Raw genomic sequence first — 14,692 nt, forward strand, 5'->3', positions numbered from 1 at the left:
GAAGTAGTTACTATTATTATCTCCATATCATAGATGAAGAAACTAAGCTATAGTGAAGGGGTCACTTGTTTAGCTGTATACAATGAGTAAGGTGAAAAGGCAGGGTACCAAGTCAAGCTTGCCTGGCTCAGAGTTTGAGCGACTGACTGTTATGGGCATTTAATTTAATAAATGTCTCTTTTCAGGTACAGACAAGACATCTACTTCCCTTCAGTGAGCAGAAGAATTCTGAACCCTGGCATGGTGGGGAACGGCTCGTTCCTCTCTCCCCAGTGTGGAGGGCCAGCCAGAGATTACAAGCCATGAACAAGAAAGCCAGCGCAGAACTCAAAGACAGGAATTCTTTAGATGTTATAGATCAGACAACTTTGAAGTGATTCTGTTACCTATGTCTATATCATTTTTCTCTTTCCAACAGAGTATAAAATATCACACCTTTCATGCTAAAAGTGACTTTCACATATGGATGCTGATTTTTCATAAACTTTGGTGGTGTTAGTCCTTGCCTAAAGCTATAGATCTCACTAGAAATTAAAGAAAAGTGATTCTATGATTCTAAAAATGGATGTGGGGAGATTCTGATTGGAATTTTTAAAAGACAAATGCATCGGGTGCCTATAAGTTAATTAAAGATTAAGGAATGGACTAATTCTTAGTTGATCCAGGGTTTTCCATTCCAATTGAATGTATTGTTCAATGACATTATTGACATTTAGGGTGGAACAGAATATTCATCTCCAGTTTCTTCACTCAAATCTGATGGTATTTGTTGGTGTTTATTGGAGTAGAGGATGGAAGCACTCACAGCTTTGTTGAGAAAGAAAGGAGAAAAAATATTGCAACTGGGTTCGCTCATTAGTTGTTATTTATTTATTCTACCAGTAAATATTGAGATAGAGAGAAATGTGATCGAGGAGGGAATACAAAGGTGACTTAACTTTTATCTACGATATTTAGTTTTAAAAAATCTGAAGCAAATATGGCAAAATATTAAGATTTGTTTAAAGCTTATTATAGGTCCAGGGGTGCCTGGATGCCTCAGTTAGTTAAGCATCTGACTCTTGATTTCAGCTCAGGTCACGATCTTAGAATTGTGAGATGCAGCCCCGAGTCAGGCTCCATGCTGGGCTTGGAGCCTGCTTAGGATTCTCTCAACTTCTTCTTCTGCCCCCATCCCTCTCTTTCTCTCCCTATTCCTCATAAAGGAAAAAAAAAAAAGCTTATTGTAGGTCCAATGATATTTGTTTTAAAGCCAACTATCTTGAATATAATATATGACATTTGGTTGAGAATAAAGAATAAGAAAAAAGGAAATATGTTTTAAAATCCGTAAGTACTAAAAGCACTCCATTTTGCTGCAGTTTTTTAAAAGAGATTTACTTATTATATATTTTAGAGCGAGAAAGCATGTTCACGGGCACAGGGCACAGGGAGAGGGAGAGAGAGAGTCTCAGACAGATTCTGCGCTAATCGCGGAGCCTGATGTAGGCTCGATCCCACGACTCTGAGATCAGAACCTCAGCCGAAACCAAGAGCCAGTTGCCCAATCAACTGCACCACCCAGCTGTCCCCAGTTTTGTTTTTTTTTTATGCACTATTCCCATTTTGTGGCCATAAACCCTAATATTCCAGCACCAGGTAGGTTTCCAGACTGATTACATGGTGCCTTGTTTCTCTGTGTTCTGTGCTTGGTCAGCAGTGGTGGTGGTACATTTTGCATCTAGAAATTAAAAAAGCACATCAAACTGGAAGGCATAGACCTCTCAGAATTGTCTCTCTTCAACCAAAGTGGAAACTTCCTGTTTGGAATGTTACCTGATACACTTACAGAAAGTGCCTTAAGCCTCAAGCATGAGGTATAATTTATTCTAGAATTTTAAATTGTCTGATCCTGAACTTTAAGGCATGGGGCAAGTCAGTCTTTTAAATCTCAATTCCCTCATATNCATGAAGACCATACTGAATGCAGGGACGTGGCTGCATCTCCGGACCAACTGCAATTAGAGATTCAATGGTGCCATTGAGACACTATTGCTTTTCATAACTATTTCCTTTGCATGTGAATGTTATCCTTCCCTTCCACCAAACACCAGTTTTTTATTCTTAGTAGATGATCATGGCTGCCGGAGAAGTCAACTTCTGAGTTTTATATCTTTGGCAGAAGTTACTCAAAAAGAGTCTGCTTCTCTCAGTTCTAATCCCAAAATTACCAGGAAAGGACTTGTGAGATGCCCACCCCAAGGCCATCAGCTGTGGTAAAGGAGTAAGTTCATAATGTATATACCTGATGGCCCCTGAAGTGACTTTGGGAGTTGGAGAGGCAGTTCAGTTCCTGCCTCTTTAAGTATTTTAAATTTTTCTAAATTTTAAAGATACTAATTGGGGTGTCTGGGTGGCTCAGTCGGTTAAGTGTCTGACTTTTGATTTCGGCTCAGGTCATGATCTCAGGGCTATGAGATCGAGCCCTGCATCAGGCTCCATGCTGGGCATGGAGCCTGCTTGAGAGTCTCTCTCCCCCCCTCTGCTTCTCCCCCACTCTCTCTCTCTCTTTAAAAAAAAAATATATATATATACACACACACACACTAATTAAGTTACATACCTTTGGCGCACATCTATTATGTGTTGTGCACAATGCAACAAATTTTAGATGAAATATCTAATTAAATGTCAACCTAATGAAGTAGTTACTATTATTATCTCCATATCATAGATGAAGAAACTAAGCTATAGTGAAGGGGTCACTTGTTTAGCTGTATACAATGAGTAAGGTGAAAAGGCAGGGTACCAAGTCAAGCTTGCCTGGCTCAGAGTTTGAGCGACTGACTGTTATGGGCATTTAATTTAATAAATGTCTCTTTTCAGGTACAGACAAGACATCTACTTCCCTTCAGTGAGCAGAAGAATTCTGAACCCTGGCATGGTGGGGAACGGCTCGTTCCTCTCTCCCCAGTGTGGAGGGCCAGCCAGAGATTACAAGCCATGAACAAGAAAGCCAGCGCAGAACTCAAAGACAGGAATTCTTTAGATGTTATAGATCAGACAACTTTGAAGTGATTCTGTTACCTATGTCTATATCATTTTTCTCTTTCCAACAGAGTATAAAATATCACACCTTTCATGCTAAAAGTGACTTTCACATATGGATGCTGATTTTTCATAAACTTTGGTGGTGTTAGTCCTTGCCTAAAGCTATAGATCTCACTAGAAATTAAAGAAAAGTGATTCTATGATTCTAAAAATGGATGTGGGGAGATTCTGATTGGAATTTTTAAAAGACAAATGCATCGGGTGCCTATAAGTTAATTAAAGATTAAGGAATGGACTAATTCTTAGTTGATCCAGGGTTTTCCATTCCAATTGAATGTATTGTTCAATGACATTATTGACATTTAGGGTGGAACAGAATATTCATCTCCAGTTTCTTCACTCAAATCTGATGGTATTTGTTGGTGTTTATTGGAGTAGAGGATGGAAGCACTCACAGCTTTGTTGAGAAAGAAAGGAGAAAAAATATTGCAACTGGGTTCGCTCATTAGTTGTTATTTATTTATTCTACCAGTAAATATTGAGATAGAGAGAAATGTGATCGAGGAGGGAATACAAAGGTGACTTAAACTTTTATCTACGATATTTAGTTTTAAAAAATCTGAAGCAAATATGGCAAAATATTAAGATTTGTTTAAAGCTTATTATAGGTCCAGGGGTGCCTGGATGCCTCAGTTAGTTAAGCATCTGACTCTTGATTTCAGCTCAGGTCACGATCTTAGAATTGTGAGATGCAGCCCCGAGTCAGGCTCCGTGCTGGGCTTGGAGCCTGCTTAGGATTCTCTCAACTTCTTCTTCTGCCCCCATCCCTCTCTTTCTCTCCCTATTCCTCATAAAGGAAAAAAAAAAAAGCTTATTGTAGGTCCAATGATATTTGTTTTAAAGCCAACTATCTTGAATATAATATATGACATTTGGTTGAGAATAAAGAATAAGAAAAAAGGAAATATGTTTTAAAATCCGTAAGTACTAAAAGCACTCCATTTTGCTGCAGTTTTTTAAAAGAGATTTACTTATTATATATTTTAGAGCGAGAAAGCATGTTCACGGGCACAGGGCACAGGGAGAGGGAGAGAGAGAGTCTCAGACAGATTCTGCGCTAATCGCGGAGCCTGATGTAGGCTCGATCCCACGACCCTGAGATCAGAACCTCAGCCGAAACCAAGAGCCAGTTGCCCAATCAACTGCACCACCCAGCTGTCCCCAGTTTTGTTTTGTTTTTAATGCACTATTCCCATTTTGTGGCCATAAACCCTAATATTCCAGCACCAGGTAGGTTTCCAGACTGATTACATGGTGCCTTGTTTCTCTGTGTTCTGTGCTTGGTCAGCAGTGGTGGTGGTACATTTTGCATCTAGAAATTAAAAAAGCACATCAGACTGGAAGGCATAGACCTCTCAGAATTGTCTCTCTTCAACCAAAATGGAAACTTCCTGTTTGGAATGCTACCTGATACACTTACAGAAAGTGCCTTAAGCCTCAAGCATGAGGTATAATTTATTCTAGAATTTTAAATTGTCTGATCCTGAACTTTAAGGCATGGGGCAAGTCAGTCTTTTAAATCTCAATTCCCTCATATGTCAGTTGGGAAAAATAAAAATATTAGTGCCTATGTCACAGGTCGTTATAAAGAGAGGTGACTTTACCGTGACATTAATAAAGGATAAGTTTTGAGGCTTCATTTATAGAAATTTTCTCCAGATTTAGTATGTAATTTTGTGTCTGTAGTTTTGTATTGTTTTCTTAAAAAGAGCCTTCCAGATTGACTATTTTCAGGCCTGATAATACCTGGATCTGCCTCTGGTTACAGAGATGACATGAGATATTAAGTAAATATAAAGCTTTAGGAAAGTGCCTAAGATAGAGAAGAAAGAGAGAGGAAGGGCGGGAGGAGAGATGGAAATTTTAAGGAATTGGCTCACATGATTGTGGAGGCTGGCAGATCAGAATCTAAGGCAGAACAGTAGGCTGGAAACAGAAAAGAGCTGATGTTGCAATCTTCAGGCTAAAGTCTGTAAGTCAGGCTGGCAGGCTGGAAATACAAGGAGGACTTCTATGTTAGAGTTTTGAGGCAGAATCCCTTCTTTCCCAGTTAACCTCAGTTTTTGCTCTTCAGGCCTTCAACTGATTGGATGAGGCCCACTCACATTATCATGAGTGATCTTTTGAATATTAAATGATAGCTACAGAACACCTTCACAGTAACATCCAGACTAGTGTCTGACAAAACAAGTGGGCACTATGGCCTAGCCAAGTTGACACATAAAGTTAACTACCACACAGAGTAAGTGCTCAACAAAACAAAGTACTCTGCAAGGTCCTAATTAATTTTTCTTCTCCTCCTCCTCATCCTTCTTCTTTGCCTTATTTTAGCCTATATTTCTAGAATAGTATGTGGAATTTGAAAGGTTCTCAAAAAAATCTTTTGGGAAAATGGATGTGTCAAGAAATGCAAGAATGAATGAATAAATAAATAAAAATGTGGTTGCCAGCAAATAGCTGATATATGGACTGTTCAAAGGTCAATTAGTTTGGCTGGATGGCACACCAGATAATGACAAAAGAAGTCTAGTGTACATTCTGTGTTTTTGCCCTCATCCATGATGTGAGGTCTTAATACGTGGTTATGAAGTAAAGTTTGAAATCTGAGGAACAAGTGATAAATACTACAATCTCTGTATTACTTGGTCAAGGCAGATATAGCCTTTACATATCCAACATTTATACCTTCTTAATTACTATTCCTTGATATTGCTAAAATGTAGCTGGAATTTAACTTAAGACCATTACAAATATTTTTCTTTTAACTTAAGACCATTACAAATATTTTTCTTCTAATCTGAACTGTCTAAAATACAAGGCAGCATCCAGTCACTTGTCCTTATCTTTTTCTTCCTAATTTTTTTTCCATATTCACAAAAGTCAGTCTAATTTTCACCTTTTTCTCATTCTTGCCTACCTTTCAATTCAAAGGGTGTTCATTCTTCATGAGAGAGTCACAGAATGGGAAGTGGCAGGCAGAAGAACTATGTCCTAAAATTCAATAAACACTTCTGTCTTACACATGGGAAATGTATAGGCTTGCCTTTAGAAGGTGAGGCAAAAAGGATTAAAACAAATCCACTTTCCTTTCCTTCCATGATTCTACTGCAGTGCCCATGCTAACACGAGGAATCAAATCATTCTGTTTTCTTACATTCTTAATAAATCAAGCTCCTCTGGAGGTCAAAGATGAAAGTGGTATCTATTTGCATCTCAGTTTCAATCTCTACTTGGTAGCTTGCTTCAAAATGGTTCTTCCTGGGAACATGTGTATCCTGATCAAAATGCCAATCACATTTGTTCCTTCAGCATTATCGGACAAGACTTCTTGCCCCCATGTCTTGAGCTCTTTGTGTATCTGACTTGTAATTTACATGTATCAGACACCGGCTCACTGGAAGGCCCCTGGAGTGTGAAGTCTCACTAGTGACTGAAACAAGGCAAACTCTCCACATACATCTGGGCCAAGTCTCCCCTCTCAGTGCCTTTTACACCGTTTGAATGGGACATGGTCAAGGAAAATCAGCTAAGATCTGAAGACCAAAGCTGCCATTGGAGATAGATTCTTCACCCTTCTGTAAGTTGCACTTATGGACCTTGAGAGGTAAATGTATTTTGAGGAATTTGTCCATTCCTTTATTTCTTCATTTTTTTCTGAGAACTCTGCTGTCCCCCCACCCCCACACACATGCACACACAGAGGTGTAGACTCCAAATCTGTGGATAATATCTAACCATAACTCCTGGCCATACATGTTTGAGTAGAAGTAAGTATTTGACCCAGTCTGGGTGAATTAGATTTTCTTTACAGGAATTTGGAAACCTAATTCTCAGACACTAGTTTACTGTCTTTTGGTCATTTGAACTATGAACTGATGTAAAGCCACGGTTGGGATAGCCGTTGCTTGAAACATTAGAAAGACCTGAACTGCAGAGAGACAATGATCCAGACAAAAATGTTATGCCACCTCAAAAGAAATAGGCACTGTATGTGATAATTTTCTGGTTCCTGGTTCCAAGCCTCAGGGAGGTCATGGCTGTACTTTCTGTGCATCTATAAGATGACACCTTTGCCCTTATGATTATTCCTTTGTATATAAGTTAGTATACGTGGATTTCTGTTCTTGTCACCAAAAATATCTTGATCAAAATATCCTATGGAATCCATAGTGACCAAAGTTAGTGCATACTGTGGAATCATTGATTTGATACAAAAAATAGTCATTACATGCATATATTTCTAGAAACTGCTAGGTGCCAAGGGAACAAGATGGAAAAAAATATACTCATTTTCAACTGTGAGTAAAGAGATGAACAACATTGACCTAGTGACTAGGATATACCAGTGTTTCAAGTGCATTTAAAAACATTTCTCACAAAAACCATGCAAAGGAAAAGGCTTAGTTATTCTCTTTTTAAGGCAAGTATTTATTGAATACCTACTATTTGTTATACTTTGTCCTAAAAGCTGGGAATAAAGCACTGAACAAAATAGGCACATGCTCAGCAATTGAGGATTTTATCGTCTAGTGGAATAGATAGCAACAAAAAATCTCAAGTAATACAAACACTATGAGAAAAAAGCAGGGTTTTGTGATGGAGAGTGAGCAGGGGTGTGTATAGCTATGTGTGAGGAGGAAGTGGGGGAGAAGCAACATTAAAAAGGATGGCCATAGCAGGGAGGAAGTTAGGAGAAGGAAGGGAAAAATAAAGGGGGGCGGGGGGAGTACAGAAGGGGAGACAAACCATGAGAGACTATGGACTTTGGGAAACAAATTGAGGGTTTTAGAGGGGAAGGTGGTGGGGGGATGGGCTAGGCTGGTGATGGATGGTAAGGAGGGCACGTATTGCGTGGAGCACTGGGTGTTATACGCAAACAATGAATCATGGAACACTACATCAAAAACTAAGGAGGTACTGTGTGGTGACTAACATAGCATAATAAAAAAAAAAAAAAGAAAAAAGATGGCCAGGTGACATCTGAGGTGAGACCTGATTTACGATAAAGTTTCATCACAGGAACAACATCACAGGCAGAGAAAGTAGCAAGTGCCAGAGCCACTGAGGCAGGAATAGGCCTAGTGCGTTCAAGCAGCAGAACTCGGGCCAGAGTGGCTGAGGCATGAGGAACATGAGCGATGTGAGGTGAGGTTGGGGAGGGGGTAGGCAGCGACCATATCAGAGCTTCGCAGACAGCAATTAAGAATTTGGATTTAATTCTATGGGTAGTGGAAAACCGTTAGAGACTTTTAAGCAGAGGAGCAATATGATCGTTTGTGTTCTTAAAAGATTTCGGTAGAGAGTAGACTGAAGCATCCAAGGGAAGGAGCCAGGACAGGATTCGAAAGGTATTGCAGGTGATGAGGGGTGATGGGAGCCTGGCAAGGGTAGTGGAAGCAGAGATATAAAAAAGCACGTGGATTTGATATATGTTTTTGGAATCTGACAAGACTTGCTAATGGATTCGTGAGGGGGTAGCAAGAAAGAGGAAACAAGAGTGACTCCCAGTCACTGACTTGAGCAACATTATTAAGTGCCCTTAAAAATGGAGGAAAACTGGGAGAGAGATGAGCTTTGTGTGTTGGAGGGTGATGGTGAAGAATCAAACAGAATCCAGTGTTCTGTTTGGGCATGTTACGTTTGAGCTGCCTGGCAGACATCTAAATGAGATGCCAGGGAGGCAGCTGGGCATACAAGCAGGGAGCACAAGAAACAGATTAAGCCCAAAGAAATTGATTTGAAAGGCATCTAGAAGGAAGACGAGGACTGTGTTAGCAGATGCTGGAGAGTGGTTATCAGCAAGAGAAGGAAACACTCTCATGCTTCTGATTCTCTCTCTCTCACTTGCTCTGTGTGTGTCCATGTGATAGATATTATGAAGTAAGATCATCTTCTAGGACAATTACAAATTGAATTAGTCAGAAAAGTAAGTGGGACTGATAAGTAACACTCAGTGCCCAGTTGGGATTTGTAGTCGTGAATTATAAGTGACTGCATCTAGCCTGTTTGGATGATATTTTCGGTAATATAAATTGCTCCACTGTAGGAGAGAATAGGCAGATTGTTAGCTTTGACCAGAGTTTGAAGTTTTTTCCAATTGAGTATTTTGGAGGGAGAATTAGGAAGAGAGTTGATAATGTGTAAAAATGAATGATCTTAATGGTAGAGCACAGGATCCAGTTGGTTAACAAGGGTGTGATATATTTTTGTAACAATGTCCCCTGATTTGTTGTGGTCTCCTCCACCCTGAAAATGGCCATTTGACTTCCTTTGGTTAACCAAAGGCTTGAAAAGCATTTGAGCATCGGGTCTTGACCTATTGGTGCTCTTCAGATACTGCCATCACCACAATATGAATAAGCTTTGATTATCCTATAGGGAGGATGAAAATTACATGACTTAATCACTCTTGTCACACCTGCCAACAATCCACCTGCTGCTGGACATGTGAGTAAGGTCATCCAAGACCAGCCAAGCCCCAGTCAACTAACCAACTGACTGAAAACTCACAAACAAAATCAAGTAAGGTCATCTGAGCTCAGACTAGACCAGAGAAACCCCCTAGCAGAGTTGTGAGCCCAATAAATTATCTGTTACATAGCAACAGATATTTGGTACGTGTTGGATGGTGAGGAAAGGTAAATGGATTGGAAGTCTGAGAAAGAGGGCAAGATTGGCAAGGAGAGAGTATAAAAATAAATGCCTTGGGAAGATGAAAAAATTTCCAGAGATGGATGGTGGTGGTCATTGTGCAATGATGTGAAAGTACCCTATGGCACTGAACTGTACACTTCAAAATGGTTAAAATGGTAAATTTTGTGTTATATATATTTTTACCACGATTAAAAAATAAAATTAAAAAAATGAGTCAGAAGAGAGATTTTTATTATTTTTTTTTCTATTAAAGAAATCGAGCTTCAATGTAGAGAATAATTTGCTCAAATTTACACAAACAGGAAATGGAGAAACTATGAATAGCAACAAGACTTGTCTTCTCTGACATTTGTGGCAGAGCGGAAAGAAAATCAGACCTAACCGAGCATTCATAAATTTTATTTTAGTTGATATAAATTTTAAAGATCATCTAGTCCATCCTCTCATTTCAGAAACGAAGTAACACATATATTCGTGTCATTGCATGCCGCTTCAACACTGATTTATTAAGGACTTCCTGGGAGCGCTCTCTGTGCCTGGCACGTGATCATCAGCGAGCATCCAGCTCATAGAGCCTCATGGAGCTTTCCCTCGAGACGACGTATTCTAAACCAAAAAGTCATAAAAACAATTGCACAATTACAAGTTATGTTAAGCACTACGAAGGAAAAATACAGAGGAATTTGTGAGTATATATCAGGGAGACCTCATTTTTGGTGGTGCGGGAATCAGAGAAAGCTTCCCCAAGGAGTGACTTAGGCTGAGACTCTAAGGATTAATAGGGGTTATGGAGGAGAAATCTCTCTGTGCCTCAGTTTCCTCATCTGTAATATGAAGGGAATTGGGCTAAATTCTCTTCCAGATCTAAAATGAATTATTCACTAAATTTAGAGATAGGGGATTTAAGTTTGACTGGAAAACAGATGTGACCATGATTCAGGAAGTTGCTGGTTTTTACATTCATGTGGATTGTTTGTTATATAGTTCAGTAAGAAAAGATACTTAAAACTGGTATTTGGGCACCCAATCTTTTTTCAATATGTTCAAATCAAATCCCTTACCTTGGGCTGAGCTCTCATGAGATTTTCATGGTATCTTTTAATCAAAACTTAAGCATAAACTATATAATGGCTCCAGACTTCTTTTTCAATATACACAGAGGGACTAAGGGAGTTATTTCCTTTTCCATATAAAATCATCTCTCCAATGGAAAATATGTTTCAAATTAGGCGAGTCCATGAATGAGTGCAGTGTGAATGTTCTATGTCAAAATGTGAAAGATTATTAGAAATGAGAAATGTACATTTTATGTATTTATGCTAAACTCTGGATTCATTCTCTTTGGAAACATTAGCATCTCAATCTCCATCTGGGTAAAACCACCTTATTTTAACTTGCAGCTCATTTTAAGGAAAAATGTAGGGGGAACCGTTGCTTTAGAAGCTGCTCTTGAGATGTGAGCACCGTGGTTTTGAAACTCTGCTGGTATGGAGATTAGGAGCTCCTGGAACCAAGCTGGAGCAGTCTGCTTCCAAAGTGAGCAATGACTTTCTGGGACAAGTATTGGCTCAAATTTTAAAATTTCTCCCATATATATTTCTTGGTATTTGATACTTTCTTTAGCCTGTCTTTAAAAAAAAGGAATGACTAAGGAACAAGCATGTAGGAAAACTGAGAAATGGAAATTTATGCTTGCTTTAACTGCTTCTCTGCCCTCACTCCCAACCCTAGGACACCCATGCTTGTGACTTTATGGCAGACATATAATGCAGTCATATTTTCTACTAAAAATTATGTCTAGTTCAAATGACATAATTTAATATGTAAGCATTCTATGCATTACACACATACACACACAACACACTAAAATCCCATCAAGATTTCCTGGTATCCCCTTAAGTGAAATGGGAGAAAACCATCAGTTTGGTTGATAGGGGCCTTTTTAATTCTAGTGTAACTCTTGACAAACAAACGTTGATTTGGGTATCTCCTTTTTTAGGCAATAACTGTTCTTATAATCAGTTTTACAGATAGTGACATTAAGACACAAAACAGAACTGTCTTGCCTGTGCACACACACAATGTTCAACGTAAGGATCAGAATTCAGGAAATGCTGCGCACAGCTTTTCCCCACGCAGAATTCCCTGTTAATTGCCTGGTGTTCAAATTTGGCCAAGCGTCAACTGGGTCCTTATCTCGTTGTGCATTTGCCATGGCAAAGAGGAATAACAAGCTTAACATTTTACTTGTAGAATTCCTCTACTCTCCCACTCTTCCTGGAGGAAGCGGGGGAGTAGCCCAGGTGAAGAAAAGTCCACTGGGAGCTGAAGTCGAGCCCCACCACAGGCAATAGGGAGTGGTAAAAGTTAAGGAGAGCTACAGCCCAAACCCTCCTGATTACTGAAGTCTTAACTGCCAGGGACAGAGTCTGAAAGGATATGTAATGTGAAAAGGCAAGAGAGGATATCAAGTCCGGATATCAAACCCAGAACGGGACACGGATGTTAAAAATAGAACAGGTAAGTTGGGAATACATAGGCGGGAGGTCATTGGCTTAGCCTCCAAGCATGAGTTTTTTCCTGGGACAACTTCAATATGATGACACACTTGTCAAGGTCAGTGCATCAGTGTGACAGTATCAGAAGATTAAGATGTCCAGAAAATTAATGAATATAGTTTCTACAGTTTCTTCCAAAATAACCTTTTTCCTCTAGGTTTAGAAATACTGTTGGATCAATATTTGGAATAAAAACAGTGATACCACTATGTAATAAGTTCCTTGGCATTTGACACCCTAACCAGATCTCTTTATTAAATCATGTTTAAGCATGCTTACTGATGACAACGTGTAAGAGCCTGTGATGTCTCCATTATAATATCCAAAATTGTTTCATCAAGGAAAAATTAAATTATGTTTAGAGGGGTTTTCATATACCTCATGATATCATGGTTCTTTGATAATATTTATGCTATAGATAATCTTTCAAGCAAATTATGTATTTAACCAGAACATCTCATCATACACTAAACTGGATTTATTAGACTTTGGGAAAAATATTTTAGTTTTCCAAACTCCTGAATATTTGATTGTTTTATTCATCAACAGGCACTTATTGGGTACTTAATATATTCCAGGAACTGGGCAGGGACTGAAGTTTAAAGACAAATAGATACAGTTTCTAGACTCAAGTCATTTGTCCTTTCGTGGCAGAAAGAAGTGAGCCACCAATGTAATCCAGATGGAAATGTCGTGTGTTAGAGGTAGACACAGGATACTTCAGAAGTCTGTAAGATAGGGAGTGTTGAGTTCATTCACTGTTCAGGTCTAATTAAGGGAAGGTTGAACTGAGCCACTTTCCTTGAAATATTAGGCAAAAATGGGGGCATCTGAGGAATGGTATTTTGAGCAGAGAGAAAAGCATAAATTAACTTCAGTAAACATGGCATGTAAATAATTCAAGGTATATGGAGTGTATGGGGGTGCAGGGAAGAAGAGAGGAGGCTAAGAGGTAAATCTGAAACAGATTAAGTAAGTCTTATATTCCTAGAAAATGTGGGGGTTCTTGGGCGTGTGTGGGCATGTTTACACGCATGTGTGAAAATATAAAAAAATGCCCCTCACCATGTTGGTTTAATGGAAAATTAATATTTTATTGGGAGGCCTGAATATATATTTCTACTTGCCTTCAGTTGTGATTGAGAGCTTTCATCTTAGAATGCTGAAAAAGCACGCATTATATGTGGCATGAAGAGGAAGCCTGCCCTCTGGAATCAGATGGATCTGCGTTTAGATTTCATTTCCTTTACTTCTTGGCTCTGTAACCTTGAGAAAACCACTAAATTGTTCGAAGTTGAAATAAAAGGCTGTTATGAGTTGTAAGTAGAATAAAAAAGAAAGATTTTATTCTAAGCTTTGCAATGGATATTAATTGTTAATTATGCATTTTTCTCATGAGTGTCCTTTATCTCCAAATATTACATTTTTTTCATTTTGTACTTTTGTCAGTTTTTTTTTTTTACATATACAAAAGGAAAAGAACCTTTATTACTTATTTATAATGGCCTCTTACGCTTTTACGCTTTTCTGCCAGATGCCTTCAGAGCAGGTGCTTTCTGGGCCGGAGCTTTCTGACCTTCCTGAGACCTAGGAGGTGCTGCATTCTGGCCTGCAGCTTTCGGGGCAGGAACCTTCTGGGCTGGAGCGCTCTTGCCTGCAGTGGCCATCTTTTTTGCTGGAAACTTTGCAGCAGCTGCCATAGCGGCACCCTTAGCAGACAGTGTTTTTTTGGGAGAAACGTTCACGAGATCTGCTTTTTACAGCTTCCTGACATGGTGCTGTCTGTTCCCCATTTTCTTTACCTTCATGACTTTACAATGATGAATATCTGTCGTCTTGGCTTTTTTTCCCTCTGGCTTCAATCTACGTGGCCCATCTTGCGGCTGCCCATTTTGTACTGATACCTGCCTTCTGCCAGGCTTGTGGGGCATACTTCTGGCCAGCACTGTGTGGGAACTTGAGGATGAAGTCGATGAACTGCATGGATTTGAAAGGCAGAGCCCGTCTTCTTACCTGAGAGCAAAGTCCATAGCCAAAGTGCTGTTCTGAGCAGTAACATTTACAATCCCAACCAACTTCCCTATGGGAGGGCCAAAGGAGACGTAAGTCACCCAGCCAACCTCCATAAAGCACCTAAGAACCATGGTGGGCAGAAGTAAGAAGGCATTCCTTACTATGCACACATCTGTTTTGTAATTTTGTCAGTTTTTACTTTATTCTTTTTGTTTTTATTTAAATTCCAGTTAGTTAACATGCAGTGTAATATTAGTTTCAGGTGCGCAATACAGTGAATCGACTCTTCCATACAACACGTGGTGCTTATCACAGCAAGTGCCCTCCTTTATCCCTATCACATCTTTAACCCATCCCCCCACCTACCTCCCCTCTGG

At 39.3% G+C, this 14,692-nt stretch overlaps 1 pseudogene; it reads right to left on the reverse strand.

Moving 5' to 3' along the window:
- Nucleotides 1-13,819: 13,819 nt before the first annotated feature.
- Nucleotides 13,820-14,446, reverse strand: LOC100483070 (annotated as a pseudogene).
- Between the last annotated feature and the right edge of the window lie 246 nt (nucleotides 14,447-14,692).

Source organism: Ailuropoda melanoleuca, chromosome 16 (assembly GCF_002007445.2).
Source record: "Ailuropoda melanoleuca isolate Jingjing chromosome 16, ASM200744v2, whole genome shotgun sequence".
Lineage (NCBI taxonomy): Eukaryota > Metazoa > Chordata > Mammalia > Carnivora > Ursidae > Ailuropoda > Ailuropoda melanoleuca.